The 10,486-nt window shown below is 42.9% G+C and overlaps 1 pseudogene; it reads right to left on the minus strand.

The window, feature by feature from the left end:
- Nucleotides 1-8,615: 8,615 nt before the first annotated feature.
- LOC117313770 (protein LTO1 homolog pseudogene) lies at nt 8,616-9,700 on the minus strand (annotated as a pseudogene).
- Nucleotides 9,701-10,486: the final 786 nt, after the last annotated feature.

Raw genomic sequence — 10,486 nt, forward strand, 5'->3', positions numbered from 1 at the left:
CTGTGTGTCAGATACTTTTAGGGGCTGAGGACACAGCCTTGAACAGGACTCCATACTTTTCCTAATGGAGATTATCTAGTGGAGACAGACAACAAACGAAGTAAGTAAAATATGTAATAGGTCAGATGGTGATTAAGTGTAGAAGGCAATGCTGGGGCCAAGGTGGCAATTTTAGGCAGAGAAGACCTTGCTGAGAAGGTGCTGTTTGAATAAAGGGCTGAAGAGGGCACGGGAATAGGCCACACTGGTGTCTGGGAAGGGCCTGGACCTGCTGCAGGCACTGGTGTCTGGGAAGGGCATTCTAGGCAGAGGGAATGCAGGTAAAGGCCGTGGGAGGAGGGAACATCGGGGAGGTCAGTGTGCCTGGAGTGGGGTGAGCAAAAAAGAAGGTATTAGGCGATGAAGCCACAGAGAGCTGGAGGGAGGCCTGTCTGCTGAGCACTTCCGGTACTGCAATAGCCACAGTTCCTTGGTAATGTTTCCTAACCAAGATTCAGATGTCTCTCCTCTGGGGGTGGGAGTCTCATTATTGGAAACATCACTGGAAAACCTTGCAGTTTCTGTAACTGTCGTGTCCATCACACACAATGGTTTTCCCTGAAACTGCTGTCCCAACATGATGGCATGTGTATAGGCTACTCTTTGCCTTTCCTTCTCTGGGAAGGGTTTTAATTTTTAAAAAGACAAATTAACTTAGAGACCTTAAAATCTTTCTAGACATTTTCCTAAGAATTAGAGAACTTGAATCTTAGCAAACCAACAAAGCTGTCATTGTGCTCACTTCCTTCTCTGGCCACCTTGTAACTGCCCAGGATTTATTTGTTTATAATTTATACAAATTGTACAATATTGAAAACAATCCTTTTATTTTTTGTTAGTTGATATTGTCTTGCTTTGAATTTACTTCCACCAAGTCAAGATAATAGTAACTGAAGAAGTGATTTGTATTTTGTTACTTTTAAAAGAGGGCCAGGGATTTTAAAGCATTATGAATTACTCTTTCAAACCTAACCTTATCGCAGATCCGTGGTATTTGCTAATCAGGTGTGTTTTCCAAGAGTTTACACTCATCTTTTTACACACCATTCTACAATACAGTCACAACCATGGGTTCAGGATGAATTAGCTTAAATTCCAGAACCTGTAATCAATGTCAGCCACAGATATGCATCACTCAACCCCCAGGGGAGGTCTCCACATGAATCTTAGTGTGCCAACTGGGATGTGCAAAACATGTGACATTTCTGAATTTTCTTTAAATTAGCTTAAATCCAGCTGGAAGCTCCTATACCACTCAGTGTTGTGCAAGTGACCTGGGATCTTGGCCCCTATGGACACTGGTCATGGTCTACCATGACCAGTTGCTGCTAAGGGGCCCTTTGTTGCAGCCTGTGTGGTCCCTTGGACCCCATGGCTGTGCTGTGCTTGGCATGGGGGTAGTTGGTAAGACATGGGGCATCTGTACCTGGGGTCTGGCCTTTCCATTCTGCAAGGGTTAGGAGTTGAATGTGAATCTCTCCATATCTTAGGATCCACCGACCTATGTCTCCTTTCCAGGCCCTGGGTTTGTCCCTTTTCCTTTTTGCTCCTAAAGGCACCCATCTGCTCATCCCCTGGGACTCCTGGCATCCTCTCTGCAGGTAACTTAGATGCTTGCAAAAGACAGAAGAGCCTCTGATTGAAAGTGACTTCTGTTTTCCACTTTTAAAAATCACTGAGGGAAGGAGATATTAAAGCCCTGCCTCCTTGTCTGAAATGAGATGAAAGGGAACGTATAAGGGGAATAAATACAAATTAGTCTTTCACTCAGTTATCTTGCTGTTGGCTCTCAAAACAGCTCCTGCCCCTTGTACTCTGTGTCTCAGGAATGAGCATTATTGTGCCGCAGAGTGGTGGGCTCTGCTCACGTGAAACAACACATCATTCAGCCTACTGAATCTCTAAATCCCCAGAACGTTACTGATATGTGGCAATGTAGCCTCACAGCCAGACGGTTCAGTAAATAGTGTCCTCAGTGAAAAGTCAACAGTATAATTGAGAGCTGACACTTTTCAAGGAGATGGAAGGAGATGGGAAAGAGGAGATGGAAAGAAGAGGGTAAAATTAATTGTAATGTGGAAAAGGATGATAAGATTCTTCGGAGTTAGAACTGTTTCTAAATCTGTTTTGTTTTTGGATGATTTAGGGAATATGAGTGTAAGCCCTCAGAAGACATGGGTGATAAGGTGCAAGTGTAGACTTACAGGTAATAATGACTCGGGTGCTCGAGGCTTTTACAGTGAAAGAATCTTCAGGCAGACTAAAGGTGAGGAGAAGTTTTTAAGTCCATCCGTTTGTGATTTGTTCCTCCTCTGATTTTGTTCCCTTCCCTCTTCACTCTTTATAAAGATGTCCCTTCTGGAGAAAAATGAGAAAATCTTTCATAAGGTAATAAAACTATATCAAGGAGAGGAAAAAGTCAGTAAACAACTGAAGAATTTTGCTGTAGTTTGAAAATTTTGCTATTTCATATGTTTGTTTTCTTTAGTAAAAATGTATGGCTATTGTTTTAGGGAATTCTGACCAGATTATGAGAGATGCTCCTCTCTTTGTCAGGCCTTAATAATTCACTTATTTTTCTTACAAGGCAATGAGCACAAAGATTGAGAACATCAAGAGCCATACATTGGCCAAGATGATGTTATTCAGCGAAGTTCTTTCTATTTTTTTATGGTACTATTAACTTATAAGCAGATGGTGACTCCTGGTGAGGTATTTCCCTCCCCTTTTCAGAATTCCCAGCAGTGGAGTTCCCCTTGGTCAGGAGGGGTAGGAAGAAGGACCTGGAGAAGAAGGTTCAGTACAGTGCTGTGGACATGCCCTCAAGGTGAGAAGTGAACCGACAGCCTTATTTATCACCATGATAATTGCTTATGATGTTATTCAACTATAGATTTGCCCATTTGGGGCACCATGGGCCATAAATATGGTTCTCTAGTCACTAATATAGACTTTCCAAGTATCAAGCATGCCTAATTTCTGAGAGAGAGAGAGGGGGAATTGACTGATGAGTTTTGCAGCCCACTTCATGCCTTCCCTTGTTGAGCTTGTATAAATTCTCTCTTTAAAAGCAAACAGCATAGCCTTTGGGAACACTCGTACAATCAAGCTCTTCCTTTCCCAGGTGGTTGGATAGTCATATAGCAAATGGCTAGGAGCCTCAGCCCAAAGGAACAGTATTTTCCAAGGATTTCTTGCCATAATTTACCCTTTGTCTTACTGACTGGGAACAGAGGAGTTACAAAACTCTTTAAGTAGATCCTTGTATTTGTTCCATCATGCAATCAATGCAAAGTGAAATGGGAAGGCTGATTTTTACCTGTGGTGGTGATAGCACAGGACCAGTAAAATAGTGACACCTGGCCCACAGAGCAAGGCTTCGAGGGTGCTGGTCATGGGAGCTTTACCCACAGCAGCCCAAAGACCACCATTCCCAAAGTATAAACTGTTAGTTCCTAGTTATTGATTTAATTTTTTAATTTTAACACTATGGCCTATCTTTTTTTTTTTTTTTTTTTTCCGGTACGCGGGCCTCTCACTGTTGTGGCTCCTCCCGTTGCGGCAGGCTCCGGACGCGCAGGCTCAGCGGCCATGGCTCACGGGCCCAGCCGCTCCGCGGCATGTGGGATCTTCCTGGACAAGGGCATGAACCCGTGTCCCCTGCATCGGCAGGCGGACTCTCAACCACTGCGCCACCAGGGAAGCCCACTATGGCCTATCTTGCATTAGCTTTTCACTTAGGACCAGATACGATTGTTCAGTTTCAGATGATTCAAATTAAGATGATCTACAAAGTGAGGTAAGGCCAAGTTTACTTCAGCCTTTTAGGTCCAAAGTTTATACTCTTGACTCTCATAAAGTGTAATCCAAATGGTATATGCTCCTTCTGAGGGAAATCATTTTTTGCCAGGCAATAGAATGGTGACTTTAACTGGGGTGGGGGATGGTCTCTGTATCCTTGTTGATTGCGGCCCTTACGAGGATACTGACAGCCTTGGTTGGGTAACTTAAATGGACACATGTACATAATTGCCAATTTAATGTTAGAATGAACTGTCAAGGCTTTTCCCTGCTATGGGAGGAGTCATCTATTGCAGTACATATTTCTTAGAGCAAAGCCAGGTATTTTTATGGAACCTCCAGGATTTCCAAAGTGAGCCAATAAGTATGTACCTCATACCAATTGCATATATAATATGTACAAAGTAATACAGATTAAGGAGGAAGTTACAAATTTAATAAACTTGTTTGGAAGAACAAAAGTAAACTAATTTTTAGTAAGGAGACATTGTAACTTCTCAAGCAGATCTTCTTAGACATAAGTTGAGTCTTCGAAAGTCATATTTTTTACATGGCCTTCTTGACGTATAATTGACATTCGATAAACTACTCATATTTAAAGTGTATAATTTGATGTGTTGACGTATCTATTTACCCATAAACACAATCAAGATGATGCACATACCGTCACCCCTAAAAGTTTCCTGTTGCCCAGGAAATCACTTATCTGCTTCCTTGTTATCACTATAGATTAGCTTGCATTTTATAGGATTTCATATAAATGTCTGGCTTCTTTGACTCCGCATACTGGTTCCTTTGTGTTGTTATATGTGTCAATAGTCCATTCCTTTTTATTGCTGAGTAGTGTTTCATTGTAGGGATATTCTACTATTTGCTTATGGACACTGACCTATTGATGAGCATTAGCACTGTTTCCAGTTTCGGCTATTACAGATAAGCCGCTATGAACATTTATGTACAAGCTGTATATGGGCATGTGTTTTTAATTTCTCTTGGGTAAATACCTAGGAGTGGCATGATTGTCCCACTTGTTCCACATCCTTGCCTTTCTGGATATTTCTCAATTTTAGCCACTCTAATAGGAGTTATGGTATCTTATTGTGGTTTTAATGTACATTTCCCTCAAGATATGCGCTTTTTTTTGCCACCAGTTTTGGTAAAAACTGTGTTTATGAGTGTATACATATGTCAAGGCTTATCAAATTATAAGTTTCATCATGGTTAAGTGTCTTTTCAGATATTTTGACCATTCTGGGGGGTTGTTTGCCTTATTTTGGAGTAGTGAGAGTTCTCTCTATATATTGTGTATGAAGGTCCTTTTTCAGGTATATCCCAATCTGATGATTGTCTCTCCACTCTCTTAGCTATGTCTTTGAAGAGCAGTTTTTAATTTTGATGTAGTCCAATTTATCAATTTGTTCTTTTTGAATCATAGTATTATATCTAAGAAAACTTTCTTAGCTTTTAAGATTTTCTTAATATTTTAAGAACATTTTCTCCTGTGTTTTCTTCTAGAAATTTTGTAGTTTAAAGGCCTTGAATTTAGATCTATCATCTGTTTGGAATTAATTTCTGTGTATGGTGCAAGGTATGGATTGAAATTCTAGCTTTTGCATATGAGTATTCAATTGTTCTGGTACCATTTGTTGAAAGGACTATTCTTTCTCTACTGAACCACCTTTGTACCTTTGTTGAAAATCAGTTGTCCATATATATGTGGGTCAATTGTTGGACCCTATTCTGTTCTGTTGATCTATTTGTGTATTTTAATGCCACACTGTCTTCATTACCGTGGCTTCATAAGTCTTGAAATCAAGTACTGTAAATTATCCAAACTTGTTCTTCTTTTTCAAAGTTGTTTTGGCTATTCTAGATCCTTTGCATTTCCATATGAATTTTGGAATCAGCTTGTCAATGTCTACAGTGAAGCCTACTGGCAATTTGATTGGGATTACATTGAATCTATAGATTAATTTGGGGAGAAATGACATCTTTCTTAAGATGTCAGAAGAGAAGGTATCTCTCTCCATATATGAATTAAAAAAATTTTTCTTGATAATATTTTGTAGTTTCATAGCAACATGTTTGAATCTAACAAAAAGTCATAACATTGAGTAAAAATTGCAAGTTGTATAAGAATACTTATGATATGTCACCTTTCATATAAGTTTAAAAAACCCACCACAATTAGTTACCAGTATAGTATTTAAAAATAACATATAGTTTAAAATATAGTTTTAAGAAAAGCAACATTCAGATTAGTGGTGGTTGTTGGGTGGGAGGGGGTTATAATTTAGGGGGCTTTCTGGATACTTCAGCAATACTGTTACATCTTAGGCTGAGTAATGGAGACACATCATATTTTATATATACATACATATTTTTATATAGAATATTTCATTGAACTATTTGAGTCAAAACTGTAAAATAGCTGTATAATTTCTAATCTACTTAAAGAAGACAAAGGAAACATGAGAACTTAATCAGCCTGACAGAATTGAGCAAAGGGGATGTAAAAGAAACAGTGAGAATGTGTTATGTACATATCACATGAGCCTGTGTCTATAAAGCTTGTAAATGCACAGATAGGATCTCTACTGAAACCCACAGTGTTATGCTCTGGGGCAGGGAGTATCATGGGTGGGCTGTGCATGAGGACTTTCACTTTTTAATGGAGACCTACATGTTGTTTGAATTTGTACAACTAGTATGTTTTACTTTTATAACCTTTAAAACCATAAAAAGCAAAGTGAGATTGTATTCCGTATGACATTTTGTCATCTTAATTGCCCTGGTCCTGGGCTTGTCTGCCTTCAGATTTATCCCTTGCCCTTGCCCTTCCCCTGCCCTGCTCTGTATTCCTAGATGTGACTCCTCCAGGTAATGTTTCCCAGGCTCTCAGGTCTGCCTGCTCCCAGGGGGAGCTGCCCAGTGGGGGCACTGGCAGGAGACTGGAGGGCAGAGGAAGAGGGAAGCCAGGGTATTTCTCCCTGTGCCTCTGCCTTTGGAAGCACCTCTGGCAGCACACACATCTAGACCCACCATTGCAAAGTTCAGAACACCAAGGGTAAAGAGAAAAGATCTTAAAAGCTTCCAAAATGGAGGAGGAAACACAGACCATCTGCAAAGGAATAAGAATCAAAATGCATCAGATTTTGCAGCTGTATCCCTAGAAAGTAGAAAAGTGATAATCTAGAGTCAAAAGCAATGCAACTGTTTACTAAACTGAAGATGAGAACAATAAATTTCCAAAGTGAAAGGAAGTTTACTTCCCGCACATTATTTCTTAGGATATATTCAAGTAAAACTAGGGAGTAAATATACCAAGAAAAAAAGGAGAACGGGATATAGGCAACAGTGGATCCAACCAGGGAAAGCAGTGTCAGGAAGTCTGAGGCTGACAGTAGGTGCAGAGAGAAGGAGTCCAGACTGGAGCAGCACCATGGAGGGCACTGCAAAGAAACTCCACAGAGAAAAGGGGTTCAGCAGAACACCTGATCCCTGATGGGCAGAAGAGGTTAAGGAAAAATGTCATTATGAAACAAAGGCAAAAAGTGCAAGAACATTAAGAGACAGAAACTTCAGGAAAAATGGAAAAGACTGAATACAAAAGAAATGTAATTATAGTGAACACCAGCTCTGCAGTGAAAAATACTCTGTAGTCACATAAATGCACTTATTTTTTGCTTTAAAATATGCTGTTTATTTTTTCTCCAATTATAAAAATAATACATTATCCAAACAGATAGTTTAGGGAGCACAAAAATCCACCCAGGAAAATGACAACAAAAGCCCCTCCATCCCACTAGCCAGAGATAAGCGCTGCTGGTGTCTGTGACAAAGGGGCATCTGAGGCCGCACGGTATGTACAGATGATGCCTTTTAAGTCCGGCAGAAGACAGAAGAACTCACACTAAAAGGAAGGCTGCAGTAAGGCTCCTAAGTTTCTGCACATAGAAGGGTGGCCTTAAAGTCTCCTCCTCTTGACCATTTTTCACGCTGCAGAGCCCCACCCACCAGGGGACACAGGAAGAGCACGTCCTGGCTCCCTGGGGACAGGGCTGGCCTCTCCTCTCAGCCAGATGCCCACGTCCATGGCCACAGGGGACGATGCCCCAGGACTCCACGGGGCATAGCAGGGACCTGCAAGCAGGAACCCCAAGCCTGTGCGTGTGACTGTGCGTTCCAGAGCGGGCACCAGGAGACAGGGCTGGAGTCCCAACTCTGCCGCCCAGTGCCCTTGGATCAGGCAGTCTCTTGGGCCTCAGTTTCCTCATCTATAAGACGGGAATAACGCCCACCTCATGGGTTCCTGAAGGGACTAAATAAAACATGAGAAGCAGGTCACAGCACTGGCACATCTCAAGGGTCAATAAATGTCACAGAACCCATGACTCCTTCCCATTAACCTGCTTCGTGTCAACCCTGTGGCTCTCATTTTTTAAAAAACTGTCCCTCTGAGCACTGACCAAAGCCCAGGGGGTAAAGGGGAGGTTTATCCTATCCAGAGCCAACCGGAGTCTAGATCCAGCCAGGCCTGCCAGGTGATGAGAACCTGTGAGCCAGCGGCCTGGACCCTGGACCAGAGAAGAGCAGCCCTGCGAGGGCTCTGCCAGGGCCATGTTCACACAGCAGAGCAGACAGGGCCCAACAAAGGACGGGCTTGTGTGGAGGGGCCCCATGGGGGGCACCGAGGTGACCTGGCAGACCTCGGGGGAAGGAAGCCTGTTCACAGGCCAAGCTGGAACCCTCCCTGCAAAACAATGAATCCCCCATCATTGTTTTGCCTTTAATCACATTTTTAAACACTTAACATACGAACATCTGTTCCTTGATGTTTCGTCTTTGTGCATCTGTCATCCTCAATATGAAAGTCTGGAACCTTCTGCACTAATTTTAAAGTCAGGCTGAACGTTTAGTAATGAACAAAGCTGCTTAAATTTCCCTCTAATTCTGTCTAAGTCTTCGTGAAGTTTATCATAAGTAGGGTCAGCATAAGGGAATTTCTGAATCATTCCAATCAACGATTCTAAGACCTTCATCTTTTTGCTGTCTTTCTGAGTGGCGGAACCGTGCAGGAGACATCTCCTAGCAAAAGCAAAACCTTGGTAGCACCCGATCTCAGATCCGATTTTAGCTCCATGTAACGTGCCATACTGTCTTCCTTCAATCATACCCAAACTACTTCCTTCTTCATAGCCTTCCTGATACCTTTCCCGGTGAAACCTCTCATCCGCCATCACGATGGCGTCGAACATGTCCTGACTCCCGGGCCGGCAGCCGGCCCGACCCCAAACCACGCCCCTCGAGCTCCGGCACCCGGCGCTGCGGCCGCAGACCCGCGAGGCTTGGGCACGGACGCCTAAATGCACTTTTAAAATTAAACTATAGGCTGAACTCCCAGGACTTAGTATAGCTATAGAACAATGCAACTGAGAAAGAAAATATAATCAGAAGTTGAGAGGTGGGAGGCTGGGCGGTGGGGTGGTGTCTGCAAGTCTTCATCTTAGAGGATGAGATGCTGCCTATTGTGGATGGAACAAAAAAGAAAGCTGTTAGTATATACTGAAAGTTACAAGGATTTCCAAAGAAGGATTAAAAAATGGTGGTATTGGGAGGATGGGAAGGGGAAGTAGGGTGTGTGCTAGGGACTTGCTCATCTAGGTACGATGGCTGTAGTGGGTGCAACCAGTGCCCTGCCCAGACACCTGGTCCTGCCCATGGCAGCACACAGCAGCTCTGTGTCCAGTTGCCAGCTTCTGCATTTCTTTGCTCCCGGGTTTTGCCTGCCAGAACTCACTTTGCTGACAGGAGCAGCCCTAAACCAGTGATCCTGGGCTCCGTTGTCCACTGGCTCCATTTTGCCCTGGGGTCTAGCTCCAGGTGCCCACAGTGGCAGCTGGCTTGGTGATGTACCCTTTCCTGGCTGCCTTCCCCACCTCATCTTACTTCCCCATCCTGCTCTTGAATCCTTGTCTCATGGTCTACTTCTGAGGGAACCCAAACTGAGGCAGTCTGCCCCCCACAGATCTGAAAATAGCAGCAGAAGCATTTTACTCAGAGAAACAGCTGACAGACATACGGGGAGTTACCTCTACCTGGACCAGGACTGGAGGTGGGAAGGGGTGGAACTGATGCCTTCAAATAGATGCCTGTATGTGTACCTGAAAAACAATCATTTAAAACATAAAGCAAACTGGAATAATGTGACAAAAGAAACCAAAAGAAGAGAGCACGAATGTATATGGGTGGCCTGGCCTGGGCTCTAGGTCCAGATCCCTTAACTTTTTTTTTTTTTTTACATCTTTATTGGAGTATAATTGCTTTACAATGGTGTGCTAGTTTCTACTTTATAACAAAGTGAATCAGCTATACATATACATATATCCCATATTTCCTCCCTCTTGCGTCTCCCTCCCACCCTCCCTATCCCACCCCTCTAGGTGGTCACAAAGCACCAAGCTGATCTCCCTGTGCTATGTGGCTGCTTCCCACTAGCTAGCTATTTTACATTTGGTAGTGTATATACGTCCATGTCACTCTCTCACTTCGTCCCAGCTTACCCTTCCCACTCCCCATGTCCTCAAGTCCATTCTCTACGTCTGCGTCTTTATTCCTGTCCTGCCCCTAGGTTCTTCAGAACCAT

Source organism: Tursiops truncatus, chromosome 1 (genome assembly GCF_011762595.2).
Source record: "Tursiops truncatus isolate mTurTru1 chromosome 1, mTurTru1.mat.Y, whole genome shotgun sequence".
Taxonomy (NCBI): domain Eukaryota; kingdom Metazoa; phylum Chordata; class Mammalia; order Artiodactyla; family Delphinidae; genus Tursiops; species Tursiops truncatus.